The sequence below is a fragment of the Mustela putorius genome, unplaced genomic scaffold (assembly GCF_011764305.1).
Source record: "Mustela putorius furo isolate JIRA1106 unplaced genomic scaffold, ASM1176430v1.1 tig00000731_pilon_pilon_pilon, whole genome shotgun sequence".
Taxonomy (NCBI): domain Eukaryota; kingdom Metazoa; phylum Chordata; class Mammalia; order Carnivora; family Mustelidae; genus Mustela; species Mustela putorius.
This window is the reverse complement of record NW_025421461.1, coordinates 361933-378537: the sequence shown is the minus strand read 5'-3', so window position 1 is coordinate 378537 and position 16605 is coordinate 361933. Positions and strand designations below refer to the sequence as shown.

Genomic DNA, 16605 nt, shown 5'->3' with positions numbered 1-16605 from the left:
GAGATCATGACCTGAGCCGAAGGCAGTGGCTTAACCCACTGAGCTACCCAGGTGCCCCACAATTATCCATTTTTATCTGAATTTAAATATAACTAGGTATCATGTACTTTATCTGGCAACTGTCGCTCGCGCCAGCAAGAACGACTCGGAGACTCACGTAGTGGCGAACCTTTTTTATTAATCGCTTTTTCTTCCTCCTCCTCTAACCCCGGGCGCATGGGTTTTTATGCAGGCAGTGTTAACCAATCAGAGCATGATCACCAAACATAACCATACATGGCCATGCTGTGTTCATGCAGTGCTCATGCACCTCCTGCGTGAGTGGACCTAAATGAACAGCCAATCATATTCAGTCCCTTACAGCTCTTATAGTAGGCCTCCTGTACTGGCTCCCGACATCGCCCCCTTTTTTATTTATTTATAATGGCTGAGATCGTGCCTGTCTTAGGTTGCCAATCCTCAGCACACATGCTTACCCGTCATCGGGTACTCTCCCTGGTCGAAGAGCCCCTGTCTTAGGTTGCTATGGTCTGGGATCAGTCTTACCCGTCTTTGACTACCGATCTAGCAAACTTAGCCATATCTGGGGGGAGGTACCAGCTTCAAGAGCCATCATGGCTTGAACCATGAGGTGTTGTTGTCGTTGATTGCGATGGACACGGCCACACACCCAATGTAACATTAGTACATTAGCTGTGATTAAGAGAACAGCCATGGCACCAAGTCCGGCCCACTGTTTGAGGAACGAAACAGATTGCTGTAACATTTTTTTCCACTCACTAACAGGTGCAATAGTTACTTTGGTAGAATTTATGGATATAATTTGAGCTTGTAATTGCCTAAATTTTGAAATTGACGGTTCCAGGTACCATTAAGCATTCTTCCCAATTGTCGAGACAGATTGGCCGCTACTGACAAGTTATTGTAAGCTACGGGAGTAACACAAAGTCCCGCCATATTATGTATACATCCTGTTGAGATTATAGATTCTAAGACATCTATTTGTTCCTGTACTAGATCAACTCTTTGATTTACAATAAGGATCCCCGCATGCAAATGTCCGTTAATTTGTTCTTGCGTAGCCAATGCTTCAGCGACCATTCCTGTGACGTTGTTGAGCGCAGCTGCTGTCTGTACTGACGTTGTCAACGCTACTGCAGCAGCAGTGGCGGTGGCGGCAGATGCTGCAATAGCCGCAATGATGGCCGCTGTTATCCCAAAATCTCTTTTATGCCGTAGCAACATAGGCAAGTTATCGGAGTTCACTTGCACCGGCATAGGGACGTATGTCGGTATCTTGGCTATTACTGCCGAGTCTCCCACCGTGGCATTCCAACATTCTGATAGCAGACAATTCTGGGACTCACAAGAGAGACTAGATGACGTCATCCACAGGATCCATGGGCTCCATGGCCACCAATCTCGTGAGCCTCTCTGGCACCCAGATGGGTGATGGCGCATCCTGTGGGAAAACACAAAGAGATCCTCGGTGCCATCGAAGCACCGGGTCTGGGCCTTTCCATAGGCCCGTAAGTATATCTTTCCATTTTACCACTGCTTGCGTTCGCTTTTGTTGCCCCCAGTGTCGCTCTGCTGCAGAGAGACCATCTTGATCTAGCGTTAAAAAATTTAAAATAAAATTTACAAGGTTTGTGAGGTCATTAGGTGTTGAGTAGCTCTCCCCTATTCCCCCTTTTTTTATTTTTTGTAGGGTAGTTTTCCATGTTAGGTGTGCTCGTTCTACAATTCCTTGACCTAGGGGATTATATGGTATGCCAGTGCTGTGTTGGATATTATAGCATGCTAGAAAATTTTTAAAGGTATTTGAGGTATAGGCCGGGGCATTATCTGTTTTCAGACTTTTAGTTATTCCCCAGCACGCAAAGCTGCGGAGGCAGTGGCTCATTAAATTTTTTGCATTTTCACCCCTTAAAGGGGTAGCCATGATGATTCCGGAGCAAGTATCGATGGTAAGGTGTAAGTATTGTTGTTTACCAAACGAGGGCACATGAGTTACATCCATTTGCCAAAGATGGTTGGGCATAAGGCCTTTAGGGTTTACACCCAAGGAAGGCGTCGGAAGATGAACACAACAGTTGCCACAGCTTTTTACAATGTCACGGGCCTCTGCTCTTGATATATTGAATCTTGTTTTTAGAGTTAATGAATTCACATGCCATTTCCTGTGATAATCTTTTGCTTCTTCTATTGCTCCACAGAATTCAAACCTTGCATTATTATCAGCTATTCTATTTCCAGATGCTACTGGCCCAGGTAGCTCAGAATGAGCCCTTACATGCCCAATATAAAAGGGGGCTGGCCTTGCCAGCACCGTTTCTTGGAGGTTTTTTAGTAGGGAGGCGATAGGTGATTGGCTTGCTGAAAATATTGCTGTTTCTATCTGCCTAACGGCTAGTACTGCATACTTACTATCTGAATATATATTGATGTTTTGACTGTGAAACCTTTGTAGAACCAGCATAATGATTAATAGTTCTGTTCGCTGTGCCGATTCACCTGGTACTACCGCTGTTATGACTTTTCCCTCAACCACATAAGCGCCTGCTCCTTTCTTACTGGCATCAGTGAATATAGTGATGGCATTGGCCAAGGGCTCTGATTTGCAAATTTTTGGCCAGATAAGATGTGTATCTTTACAGAACTCAATCAATGGATGTGATGGATAATGATTGTCAAACGGTATAGGATAGGATGTCGCCAGGATGGACCATTCATCTATAGTATTCACAAGGGTGGATAGCTGGCTCTTGTCATAGGGTACTATGCATGAGTCGGGTAGCTTCCCGAGAACTCATATGCCAGTCTTGATAACTTTGCCTGCCGTTATTGCCACAGCAACGGAATAAGGGGTGATGATTCGGGCAAGACTATTATGTAAATATACCCACTGAAGAGGCCCACCTTGCCATAGTACTCCTGTGGGCGAACCTGGGGATGGTACAACAACTGCATAAATTGGTTTGTCTAGATCGCACCTAACTGCTGTAGTCGAAGCCAATCTTTCCTCAACCAATTGTAGTGCCTTTATAGCCTCGGGCGTGAACACCCGTGGAGAGTCTAATTTGGAGTCTCCTGGCAAAATATCAAATAATGGTTTTAATTCTGCATTTGTCAGTTTTAGATAGGGACGAATCCAATTGATATCCCCTAGGAGTTTTTGGAAATCATTTAAGGTCTTTAAATGATCTCTGCGAATTTGAACCTTTTGAGGCTTTACTGTGGAGTCAGTGAGTTGTAGGCCCAGATAGTCCTTTAAATTTGCTGTTTGTATTTTCTCAGGAGCAACAATTAGCCCCCACATCGCTAACTGTTGCTGTAGAAAGGTGAATGCTGAGGTGAGAACCGATGTATTGCTATGACAGATTAGAATATCATCCATATAATGGTAGCAGCAAACATCTGGGAACTTATTCCGTACTGGCAAAAGAGCCTTGCCCACATAGAGCTGACACATAGTGGGACTATTAGCCATACCCTGAGGGAGCACTGTCCATTCATACCGTTGGTCAGGCTCGGAATGAGTAACAGCTGGCAAGGTAAAAGCAAACCTCTTCATGTCGTCTGGATGGATCGGGATAGAGAAAAAGCAATCTTTAATATCTATAACAATAGAAGGCCAATCTCTGGGCAGGGCAGTAACAACGGGGAGGCCTAGCTGAACAGGCCCCATTATTTGCATCTGATCATTTATCTGTCTCAGATCATGTAATAATCTCCATTTGCCTTTTTCTTTATCACAAATATAGGGGTGTTCCATGGGGATCTTGATTCATGTAAATGCCCTGCCTCAACTTGCTCTTTAACTAATTGTCTAGCAGCCATCAGTTTTTCCATAGTTAACGGCCACTGAGGCACCCATTGTGGAGTACTTTCCTTCCAATCTATTTTTATTGCCTCAGTGGCCGCTGGGAAAAACCCTGACCTCCCATGGGTGTTGGGTTAGGGGTCCCTTGTCCCTTGGGCCCGAGACCTCGGCCTGGAACATATCCCATGGCTTTCATCATGTTTCTTGCATTTTCACTATAATGATTCTCAGTAGTTAATACTATATTCATTTGCTCTAACACATCTCATCCCCAAAGGGTTACAGGGAGAGAACAAACATATGGCTGAAAGACTCCTTTATGACTCTCATCATCTTCCCAATCTAAAGATGCTGCGCTGACATCTGGGCTGTGAGCAACTCCTAGTCCTCTTAATGTTTGATTGGCCTTGACATGGGGCCATTGTTTTGGCCAATCAGCTAAATTTATAATACTTTTGTCTGCCCCTGTATCTAACAGCCCCCAGAAGGATTTTCCTCTTATTTTTAAGACTGTCATGGGCCTGTTGCTCATATCCATAGTCAGACACATCAAATCATTTCCTGTTGATCCAAGCCCTCCATCTCGCAACCTTCCTGTAGACCTATATCTGTCATGGTGGCTGGGCAGGATTAGGAGTTGAGCAATCCTATCCCCAGGGTTGATAATGGTGATGCCTCTTAGAGATGAAACTAAAATTTTTACTTCCCCTGAAAAATCTGGGTCAATAACCCCTGGGTGGATAACGAGACCTCTAAGAGTGGTGGAACTTCTACCCAGAAGTAATCCCACAGTGCCCTCTGGTGGGCCCCCATGGAAATCCGAGGGCACCGCCTGCACACCCATTTCAGGGGTTAAGACCATTCGGGTGGTGGCACGCAGGTCAAGTCCTGCTGAGCCTGTGGTGGCTCTTCTGGGTCCGTAGGGGGAAACATCTGTCTCGCCTTCTGCGGCAGCGTCATGACCGCCCCGTACATTTGGTTCGGGCCCCGGGGGGAAAGGCCCTGCTTCCCGTTTTTTGAATTCCCCCAATTATTTGGTGGCAGACGATTTCCGTCCATATCAGTGACTGAGTGGCAATCGCTAGCCCAGTGATTACCCTTTCTACATTTGGGGCATAGCTGTGGTTTCGGTCCTCCGTAACCTTTATTTGGATGCACCTCTTCCGCCTTCACAAATTGGACTGGTTGACTCTGTCTTCCTCCTCGCGCCTGGCTGTTGCGCTGTGGGCAGTCCTTTTTCATATGACCTTCTTGCCCACATAAGAAACACCCTTTGGTCCTAGCCCCATTTGCACCTTGCAACGCTTGTGCAAAAGCAGCAGCCATGACCTGGCCCTGAACTAGAGGTCCTGTGATATCCCTGCAGACCTTGATATACGCTGACAAGTCTTTCGCTTTCCAGGGTCTAATGGCTTCTCGGCACCATTTATTGGCATTTTCAAAAGCCAATTGTTTAACTAGGGGCATAGCCTGGTCTACGTCCCCAAACATCCTACCAGCTGTTTGCATCAACCTGTCCACAAAATCTGCATAGGGCTCATTCGGCCCTTGTAGCACTTTGGATAACTGTTCTTGCAAATCTCCAGCACCCCTTAACGTCTTCCACGCCCTCAAAGCTGCGGTTGCTATCTGATGATATACCCCTGGCGGATAATTACTTTGTGCCTGTGACCCAAAATATTGTCCCGCACCTGTTAACATGTCTAGGTTCCACTGTGGGTTACCTGCTGCTGCATTTCTTCACGCCGTGTCCTGGCAATTATCCTGATTCTGAATCTTCCATTCTAAATATTGCCCACCAGATAAAACTGCTCTAGCCAAGTTACTCCAGTCTTCAGGAGTGAGGTAAAGGTTACCTAGCATTTCAACCAAAGAAACCGTAAAAGCAGCCTGAGGCCCATAGGACATAACTGCTTCCTTCAGCTGCTTTACGAGTTTAAAGTCTAGGGGCTGATGATATCTTTGCTGATGTTGATCTTCCATGACAGGGAAAAACCCTTTTTCTGGCCCTAATACTTCTCTCCAATTCTGTGCGGTGCAGCTCGCACAATAGCAGGCCTTGGTGCAGCAAGGTTTATACCCTCGTAAGGTGGCGCTGTTGGGGCTGGGCGCGTGGGCATAGGATCTAAGTTATCTACCACTTCCGTCTTTGTTTGTAACTGCGCCATAGCTCCTTCTTCCACTTTTAATTTCAGCTGCGCCATACCTTCCCCCTGCATTTTGAGCTGCGCCATAGCCTTCTTTAGCTCTTCCTCCTTTTTTGCAAGCTCCTTTTGCATCTTGCTCACCTTTTGGCTTTTGGGCCATTTCCCTCCTCTGCTCCTTTCATTATCACTCGAGCTAGATCCCTCACTGTCTGAGTGTCCGTTTGAGCTTTCACTCTCAGAGCTAGTGTCCTTCAAGGAGCCTTTACAAGATTCCTCTTTCACTTGTTCTAAGATCTCCCCTCCCAGTTGCACCACCTGGCGTATGGGCTCTCGCGGGGATTGCAAACAAACTTTCACTAAAGACCAAACGGCCAGGGTTCCCAGCGTTGTGCACGGATTGCATCTAAGGTCTTCTCCTAAATGCTCCCACTGAGGGATGTTTAATATCCCTTCCTCCAAAAACCAGGGAGCCGTTTGTCCCACTTCTCTCAAAAACAAACGAGCTGTTTTATTTTTTAAAGGAGTACCAATTGCTTTAAGGATATCAGAAAGCGGCCCCAGCATTTTATATGTGGCCATCTCGTTTCCCATACCGGAAAGCTTTCTATGCTCGTCCTCGACTTGAGGAACTTTCCCTGTCACTAGACAGAAATAGGTGCACTCTTTACCTGGTCGTTGCCGACTCCGTGCGTCTCTCACGATGAGATTCCCGGGTTTCGGCACCACTTGTTGCTCTCGCCAGCAAGAACAACTCGGAGACTCACGTAGTGGCGAACCTTTTTTATTAATCGCTTTTTCTTCCTCCTCCTCTAACCCCGGGCGCATGGCTTTTTATGCAGGCAGTGTTAACCAATCAGAGCATGATCACCAAACATAACCATACATGGCCATGCTGTGTTCATGCAGTGCTCATGCACCTCCCACGTGAGTGGACCTAAATGAACAGCCAATCATATTCAGTCCCTTACAGCTCTTATAGTAGGCCTCCTGTACTGGTTCCCGACAGGCAACTATTTTTATATATCTAAAACAATACTCAAATCAGTGTTTATTTTGATGTTCAAAACAACAACAACTGCTAATAGCTACATAGGATCATCCCATTGCATTAACTTTTTTTTTTTTAATGTTGTGATAGAACCCATAAAGTTTACTGGTGTGCAGTTCAGCAGTGTTAATTGCATTCACATGGTGCCACCAATCTCCAGAGCTCTTTTCATCTTGCAAAACAGAAGTTCTATACCCATTGAAGAACCCATCATTTCCCCTTCACTGCAGCCTATTAATCACCATTCTACTTTCTTTCTTTTTGAATTTAACTACTCTAGGTATCTCTTATAAGTAGAATCTTGATGTATTGGGTTTTTTGTTTTTGTTTTTGTTTCTCAGTGACTGTCTTATTTCACTAAACATAGTATCTTTAAGGTTTACACATGTAGCAGGTGTCAGAATTCTCTACCTTTTCAAAGGCTGAATAGTATTCTACTTTTAGCTGTCTATTCACCTGTATATAGCTATTTGGATTGCTTTTACCTTTTTGGGTATTATAAATAATGCTTCAGAGTTGGTTTCTTGGTCCCTTCGAGCTACAGTAACAAAACTCCACCAACTGGGTAGCTTTTAAACAATAGAAATGCAATTCTCACAGTTTGGAGGACTGGTTGGGTGAGGACTCTCTTACAAGATGCAGACTTCTCATTGTGTCCTTCCATGGTAGAAGGGGCTGGGGAGCTCTGTGGGATCTTTCTTATAAAAGTACTAATCCTATTCATGAAGGTTCTACCTTCAACCTGTTTACCTGCCAAAGGACTCACCTCCTAACACCACCACATTGAGCATTAAAATTCTAACATTTAAATATTAGGAGATCATAATAATTTAGGCCATAGATTTGATTTCTCCTCAGGCTCTTCTTCTTATCCTGTAAATGGCCATTTTCTCCCTGTATTGTCTGTCTACTAGGTAAATGTGTATCCTAACTTTCTTTCTTACCAGGCATATTAAGTTAGGGCCAAACTCATTTACATTTAACTATCTCTTTAAAGACTGTATCCAGATACAATCACTTTCTGAGCTACTAGGAGTTAGGAATTTTGAGGGACATAATTCTGCTAATAATAGGTATAAAACCAAAAGTGAAATTCCTAGATCATCTGCAAATCTTGTTTTTATTTTTTGAGGAAACTCCATACTGTTTTTCATAGTAACTACACCTTTTAAATATATCTAACAATAGTGCATAAGGATTCTCTTTTCTCCACATCCTTCACAACACTTGTTACTTATTTTTTTGATAGTAGACATCATAGTGGATGTGAGGTGATTTCTCATTGTGGTTTTTACTTGCATTTCCTAATGTTGAACATCTTTTCATGAATTTCTAGGTCGTTTCTGTATCTTATTGCAAAATATCTATTCGAGTACTTTGCCCATTTTTTAAAAAAATTACTTATTTATTTTTTAAAGATTTTATTTATTTCTTTGTCAGAAAGGGAGAAAATGAGCATAAGCAGGAGGAGCAACAGGCAGAGGGAGAAGCAACCTCCCTGCTGAGCAAGAAGTCTGATGCGGGACTTGATCCCAGGACTATGGGATCATGACTTGAGCTGAAGGCAGACACTTAACCCACTGAGCAACGCAGGTGTCCATGACCATTTTTCAATTTGGATTATTTTGTAGTTGAATTGAAGGAGGTTTTTTTTTTTTAATGTATTCTGGGTATTAAACCTTTATCAAATATATGATATGCAAATATTTTTATCATTCTGTAGGCTGCCTTTTACTCTATTGATTATGTACTTTATGCATAAATGTTTTCAATTTTGATGTATTCAATTTTTCTGTGTTAGTTTTTGCTGCCTGTGCTTTTCCTGTCATGTCAAAGGATTCATTTCCATGCCCTAAATCATGGAGACTTTCCCCTGTTTTCTTCTAAAAGTTGTATAGTTGTAGCTTATACATTTAAGTTTTTGATTCATTTTGTTTTAAGTTTTCCATATGGTGTAAAGTAAGTGTGCACTTCATTGCGTTGCTTGTGAATTTGCAATTTCTCTCATAGCATTTGTTAAAAAGACTCTCCTTTCCCCATTGAATGATCTTGGCACCTTTGCCAAATATCTTTTGACCATTTAGATGAGAGATTATTGCTGGATCCTCTGTTCTTTCCATTGACTTATAGGTCTGCCTTTATTTTCGTATTACATTGTTTTCAGTACTGTTGTTTTACAATAAGTTTCGAAATCAGAAAATGTGAGAATACCAACTTCATTATTTTTCAATATTGTCTTTGCTATCCTGTTCTCTTGATATTCCATATGAATTTTAGGATAGCCATTTTTATTTCTGTAAAAAAATGCATTGGGATTTTCATAGAGATCACATAAGTCTGCTTTTTGGTGGATAGTTATTCCGTTCTTACTCCAATACAGTTTTTAGTATTTAGAATCATTTCTAATTTTATTAGTTTGGATATTATTTCTCAATGGGAGGTAATGTTAAAGATGCTACCAGGCAGCTAAAACCATCAGTCTGAGATAGGATAACATAAAGAGAAAAACAAAAACCTTAATCTACAAGTATCAAAACTTATATATCTCCACTTTTTAGTATATATATATATATATATATATGTCTCTCTCTCTCTCTCTCTCTCATCCATCCTCTGGCTGCCATAACAAAATACCATGAGGCTACATGGATTAAATCGCAGAAACATATTTTCTCATACTTCTAGAAATTAGAAGTTCAAAATCAAGGAATCTACAGGGTTGGTTATAGATGAGGTCTCTTACTGATTTTCAGATAGCTGCCTTCTTCTGTGTCCTCCCATGACCTTTCTTCTGTGCTTGATGAGAGGGTGCTGTTCTCTTGTTATAAGGGCACCAGTTCTTTTGGTTTTGAGCTCCACTCTTATGACCTCATTCAACCTTCATTACCTCCTGAAGTCCTTATCTCAGTATACAGTCACAGTAGGATAGGCCTCACCTATGAATTTTGGGGTGGGAGTGATCAGTCCATAATAACATAGATTAAAAAATAAAGAATAAGAAAGTTATGTCACTAACAGATATCATTGAAATGAAATGATCTCTGCTGTTGGGGACAGTTTTAGCAAAGCATCCGAGGAATGATGGATAATATTTTATCTAGTGTCTAAAGTTGTGAAAAACAGTCTTGTGTGACTGAAAAGACCAGCCTCCCTCACTAAGTGGTTTTTTTTTTTTTAAGTTTTATTTTATTTAGTTTTAGTGTTCCAAAATTCATTGTTTATGCACCACACCTAGTGCTCCATGCAATACGTGCACTCCACAATACCAATCACCAGGCTCACCCCCCCCACAAAAAAACCCCTCAGTTTGTTTCTTAGAGTTCACAGTCTCTCATGGTTCATTCATCTCCCCCTCTGATTTCTCCCAACTCACTTCTCCTCCCCATCTCCCAATGTCCTCTGTGTTATTCTTATGAATCACAAGTAAGTGAAACCATATGATACTTGAATATCTCTGCTTGACATATTTCAATCAGCATAATCTTTTCCAGTCCTGCCCATGTTGATACAAAAGTCGGTATTCATCCTTTTTGAAAGAGGCATAATACTCCATTGTATATATGAGCCATATTTTCTTTATCCATTCATCCATTGAAGGGCATCTTACTCCTTTCCACAATTTGGTGACTGTGGCCATTGCTGCTCTGCAATGGGTATAAAAGAAGGGTACAGATGGCCCCTCTTTTAACATCTCTATCTTTAGAGTAAATACCCAGTAGTACAATTGCAGGGTCATAGGAAAGCCCTGTTTTTAATTTCTTAAGGATTCTCCACACTGTTTTCCAAAGTGGCTGCACCAACTTGCATTCCCACCAATAGTGTAAGAGGGTTCCTCTTTCTCCATTTCCTCTCCAACACTTCTTGTTTACTGTCTTGTTAGTTTTGGCCATTCTAACTGGGGTAAGGTTGTATTTCAATTTGGTATTGATTTGAATCTCCCTGATGGCTAGTGATGATGAACATTTTTTCATGTGTCTGTTAGCAATTTGTATGTCTTCTTTGGAGAAATGTCTGTTCATGTCTTCTGTCCATTCTTTGGCATGATTATCTGTTTTATGTGTGTTGAGTATGAGGAGTTCTTTATAGATCTTGGATATCAGCCCTTTGTCTGTAGTGTCATTTGCAAATTCATTTCCTATTCTGTGTGTTGCTTCTTTGTTTTATTTACTGTTCCCTTTGCTGTGCAGAAACTTTTGATCTTGATGAAGTCCCAAAACTTCATTTTCGCTTTTGTTTCCTTTACCTTTGCAGAATTTATCTTGAAAGAAGTTTATGTGGCTGATGTCAAAGAGATTACTTCCTGTATTCTCCTCTAGGATTTTGATAGATTCCTGCCTCAAGTTGAGGTCTTTCATCCATTTTGAGTTTCTTTATGTGTATGGTGTAAGATAATGGTTGGCTTTCATTCTTCTACACATAGCTGTCTAATTTTCCCAGCACCAGTTTATTGAAGAGACTGTCTTTTTTCCACTGTATGTTTTTTCCTGTTTTGTTGAAGATTATTTGACCGTAGACCGGCAAGGCTTAAAAGACTATGCAACCACCAAGCCAACACTGCAGGAAATACTAAGGGGGGTTATATAAAAGAGGAAAAATCCTAAGAATAGCATTGAACAGAAATATAGAGACAATCTACAGAAAGAAAGACTTCAAAGGTAACACGATGTCAATAAAAACCTATCTATCAATAATCACTCTCAATGTGAATGCCTAAATGCACCCATAAATTGGTATAGGGTTGCAGATTGGATCAAACGACAGGACCCATCCATATGTTGTCTACAAAAGACCCATTTTAAACCTAAAGATACACCCAGACTTAAAGTGAAGGGATGGAGAAGCATCTTCCATGCCAATGGGCCTCAAAAGAAGGCCGGGGTAGCGATTCTCATATCAGACAAATTCGATTTTAAATTAAAGACTGTAGTCAGAGATACAGAAGGACACTACATAATTCTTAAAGGGTCTACCCACCAAGATGATCTAACAATTGTAAATATCTATGCCCCTAATATGGGAGCAGCCAATTACATAAGAAAACTGTTAATCAAGATAAAGAGTCATATTGATATGAGTACATTAATAGTAGGAGATTTTAACATGCCTCTCAGAAATTGACAGATCATTGAAACAAAAAATCAATAAAGAAACAAGAGCATTGAATGACACATTGGACCAGATGGACCTCATAGATATATACAGAACATTCCACCCTAAAACAACAGAATACTCATTCTTCTCAAGTGCACATGGAACCTTCTCAAGAATAGACCACATACTGGGTCACAAATCAGGACTCAACCAATACCAAAAGACTGAGATTATTCCCTGCATATTCTCAGACCACAATGCTTTGAAACTGGAGCTCAATCACAAGGAAAAGTTCGGAAGGAACTCAAACACCTGGAAGCCAAAGACCACCTTGCTTAAGAATGCTTGGATCAACGAGGAGATCAAAGAAGAACTGAAACAATATATGAAAACCAATGAGAATGAAGACACTTTGGTCCAAAACCTATGGGATACAGCAAAGGCTGTCGTAAGGGAGAAATACATAGCCATCCAAGCCTCCCTCAAAAAAATTGAAAAGTCCAGAACAGCCCAGCTGACTCTGCACCTTAAAGAACTGGCGAACCAACAACAAATTAAACAAATGCACACATAAGAAGGGAAATAATCAAGATTAGAGCTGAGATCAATGAGGTAGGAACCAGAGATTCTGTAGAACGTATCAATGAAACTAGAAGTTGGTTTTTTAAAAGAATCAATAAGATTAATAAACCATTGGCCACACTAAGCCAAAAGAAAAGAGAGAAAGCCCAAATTCATAAAATTATGAATGAAAAGGGAGAGATCACAACTCACACCAAGGAAGTAGAAACAATCATCAGAAGTTACTATCAACAGTTATATGCCAATAAACTAAGCAACCTAGACCAAATGAATGCATTCCTAGAAAACTATAAACTCCCAAAATTGAACCAGGAAGAAATTAAAAACCTGAATATACTGATATCTAGTAACGAGATTGAAGCAGGGATAAAAAACAAGAGCCAAGGACCTGATGGATTCCCTGGGGAATTCTACCAATCATTCTAAAAAGAAATAATACCTATTCTCCTGAAGCTGTTTTAAGAAATTGAAGCAGAAGGAAAACTTCCAGACTCTTTCTATGAAGCCAGCATTACCCTGATCCCCAAACCAGGCAAAGGCCCTACCTAAAAGGAGAATTTCAGACCAATATCACTGATGAATATGGATGCTAAGATTCTCAACAAGAGCCTAACAAAGCAGCCATCTTAAGGAGATTCTTTCTTGCCTTGGAAAGCAACATACATCACTTTGATTTAAACTGTTTTCAGGTGTTTCTGACAAGTATTGCAAAATTTCTAAAATAATGGTCATATTTTTTCTTGTTCTATGACTTGTATTCCACTTCTACATAGTAGGGTAATGAAGATTGATACCTTGATTGAGAAGGTTCATCTTGCCATGGCTCCTGGGCTGTTTGATTCATTCCTTTCACACTAAAGTGTACCCTTCCACTTCTGAACGAAAGTGTTGCAGTGCAAAAACCTCCATTTTGTTGAGAAAAGAATGTTCAAGAATTACCTAATATCTGACTCATAGAATATTCTTCCACAGAAATAACTGATATAAGTGATAAATGAAAATGCTTGAAAACCATTTTGTCTACTCAAAATGTTCAGACCCATAAAGTTTACAATTTAGGGGTTTAGCAGTTATCCCCAGTCCTCTACCAGACTGGAATCAAATTTATAATATCTTGATAAGGTATTCCCAGTGCCCTCAAGATGAAAAACTCATTACCTACAAAAGTGACTTGTTTTAGATTTTAACTGAATCTTCCTTTAAAACTTCCACCTAGCAATCTCAGTTCTTTCTAGAGTAAGTCTCAGCTCATGTCCATTGGACAACATATCAGTTTTTGAAGATGGGTGTCTTATGAGGTTTGCCCATTCCAATAGGTTATTTTAAGCCATTTCCTGCACTCGTGGACTACTCTACTTGTGGTCATCAATGCAGCACTTGTTAGGAGGCTTTAGAAAAATAATTATAATGCTAGTCTTCTAGGCAGAATATATATGTCATTTGTTACATGTGTCACATCAGAGGTCCCAAAGGCATTCATTCTTTATTTCACATTATCATCTGTTCTGATTCCCTCCTACACCATTTCAATTTATAAAGATCATTTGTGACTATGAATTCTTCCAACACTTGATCTTTCTTTGAAGTCTACATGGGGTAGACACTTTTTTAATTACTTGATTTTATTTACCTTCTGTAGTAAAATTCCTACCCTATGAATGGAAACTAAGAGAACAAAGGACCAATTTTTATGTATAGTCCTTATTCTTCTGTTCTCAAAACATCAACCCTACCAAAAATTTACTTAAACTTTATGGGGATGAAGAGCTTTTGATAATTTATCCATGACTTCTATCAAAAAGCAAGTCAACTTCAGGGTGAGGATTCTTCAACTTCAGTATTTTTTTACAATGTAATCTTCAATGTACTTCTGCAAATATTGGACCGTTTATGCTTCCCCCCCAAGTTTTATTTATTTGAGAGAGAGCAAGAGCATGAGCATGTGGGGAAGAGGGGTAGGGAGAGAGGGAGAAGCAGACTCATGACTGAGCAGGGAGCTCCACACAGGACTCTATTCCAGGACCTGAGATCACAACCTGAGCAGAAGTCAGACACTTAACTGACTGAGCCACCCAGATGCCCCTGGGCACTTTATTTTACTTTACTTTTATTTTATTTTATTATTTTACTTTACTTTACTTTACTTTATTTCAGAGAAATTATGTGTGAGTGAAAGAGCAGAAGCAAGGGGAACAGCAGAGGGAGAGGGAGAAGCAGACTCCCTGCAGAGCAGAGAACCCACAACAGGGCTGGAATGCAGGACTCTGAGATCACGACCTGAACTGAAGGCAGATAACTGACTGAACCACCCAGGTGCCTCTGGACACTTCATTCTTTTTTTTTTTTTTTTAAAGATTTTTGTTTATTTATTTGACAGAGAGATAACAGGCAGAGAGGCAGGCAGAGAGAGAGGAGGAAGCAGGCTCCCCACTGAGCAGAGAGCCCAATGCGGGGCTCAATCCCAGGACTCTGAGATCATGACTCGGGCTGAAGGCAGTGGCTTAACCCACTGAGCCACCCAGGCACCCCTGGACCCTTCATTCTTATATCAAAAACCTGTACACACAAAAACAGATGGGGTACTTATACTATAAGAAAACCAAAATCCAAATATGTAGGACACACATTTAACTTTCTTACCAATTAAGAGTTCTTAGTGGGTTATTTATTCTATAAGGTCCACAAGATTTGAAAAATAAAACAGATATTAAGGATTGTAGGGGTTTTTTTGTTTGTTTTTGTTTTTGTTTTTTTCTGTTCTCAACTGGGTTCCTAAACTTGGGACAAAATAAATATGCCCTCCAGACCATAAAAGTTTTTTTTTTAACTTTAAACAGAACAAAATTCTCACTGTGTTACCCATTTGATACAATAGCTTGAGGGGATAGGATGAATAAAACACCAATCTTACAGGGACTATTAACATGCAATTATATTCATCTACCCAAGTTAGTTGAATGAGATTTGACATCTTTGTTCATAAACAATTGCTTTGAAAACCTAATGAAATTCTTTCATTCAAAAGTCTGCCTTCATTTAAAAAAATAAAAAAGGTCTTTTAAAGTTAATGTATTTCATTTTTACTGGAGACTAATTAAGCATGCTTATTAAAATGTGCACATGCTACTAACCCATTGTTGGTTTATATAAGCATCCAGTAGAAGGTAACAGTCACATTCAGCAAACCTCTCTGCAACTCAGCTGAACTCAGAACTCGACATTCATTACAACTGCAACCCTGGAAACTTCTCCTCCCACTCTCTTGGACGTTACCTGGGGTACTCATGTTCCACCTATGATTCTTTCTACCCCAGCAATGTAGTCTACTCTCCCATCACCTGCCAGCTGGGCTCCTCTGTCTTCAGTGGCTATCAGGAGATCTGCTGTGAACCTACCAGCTTGGGGACGTCCTGTGGTGGAGCCACATCCTACCAGAAATCCCACCCAAAGAGTTCCATCTACTTCAGTCCCTGTCAAACAAATTACAGGGGTCTCTGTAATGTGGAAATATTGGCCTTGGGTCTCTTCATTGTGGAAGCACTGGTTTCCAATCTCTTGGCTGTGGGTCCAGCTTCAGTCATCTAACTTACTTTACTTCCAGGAGTTGCCGTAAACTTGTTACCAACCAGCCTTTATCTCTCACGTTTTTGGATCAACTTGCTAAATATTCCCCATTATTTCACCACTGTGTCTGTGACTTATGAAACCTTAATGTGTAGCCTGCTCAATACCTGTGATTACTGACCATCTGCATCCCCAGAACTTGCCATCATGATCTCTCCCAGAGTATGTGATTCACTGTGGACAGAGTAACCTTGGCCTGTGACCTTTTCTAAATCAGACATATAAGATAAATCTTGGATTTTCATTTTTATGTCAATGCTCAGAGTCCCTTTCATTCCTCTCCAAGA

At 40.9% G+C, this 16605-nt stretch overlaps 1 pseudogene; it reads left to right on the top strand.

Annotated features, from left to right (window-relative positions):
* Window positions 1-1379: 1379 nt before the first annotated feature.
* LOC123393056 lies at window positions 1380-16398 on the top strand (annotated as a pseudogene).
* The last annotated feature ends 207 nt before the right edge of the window (window positions 16399-16605 follow it).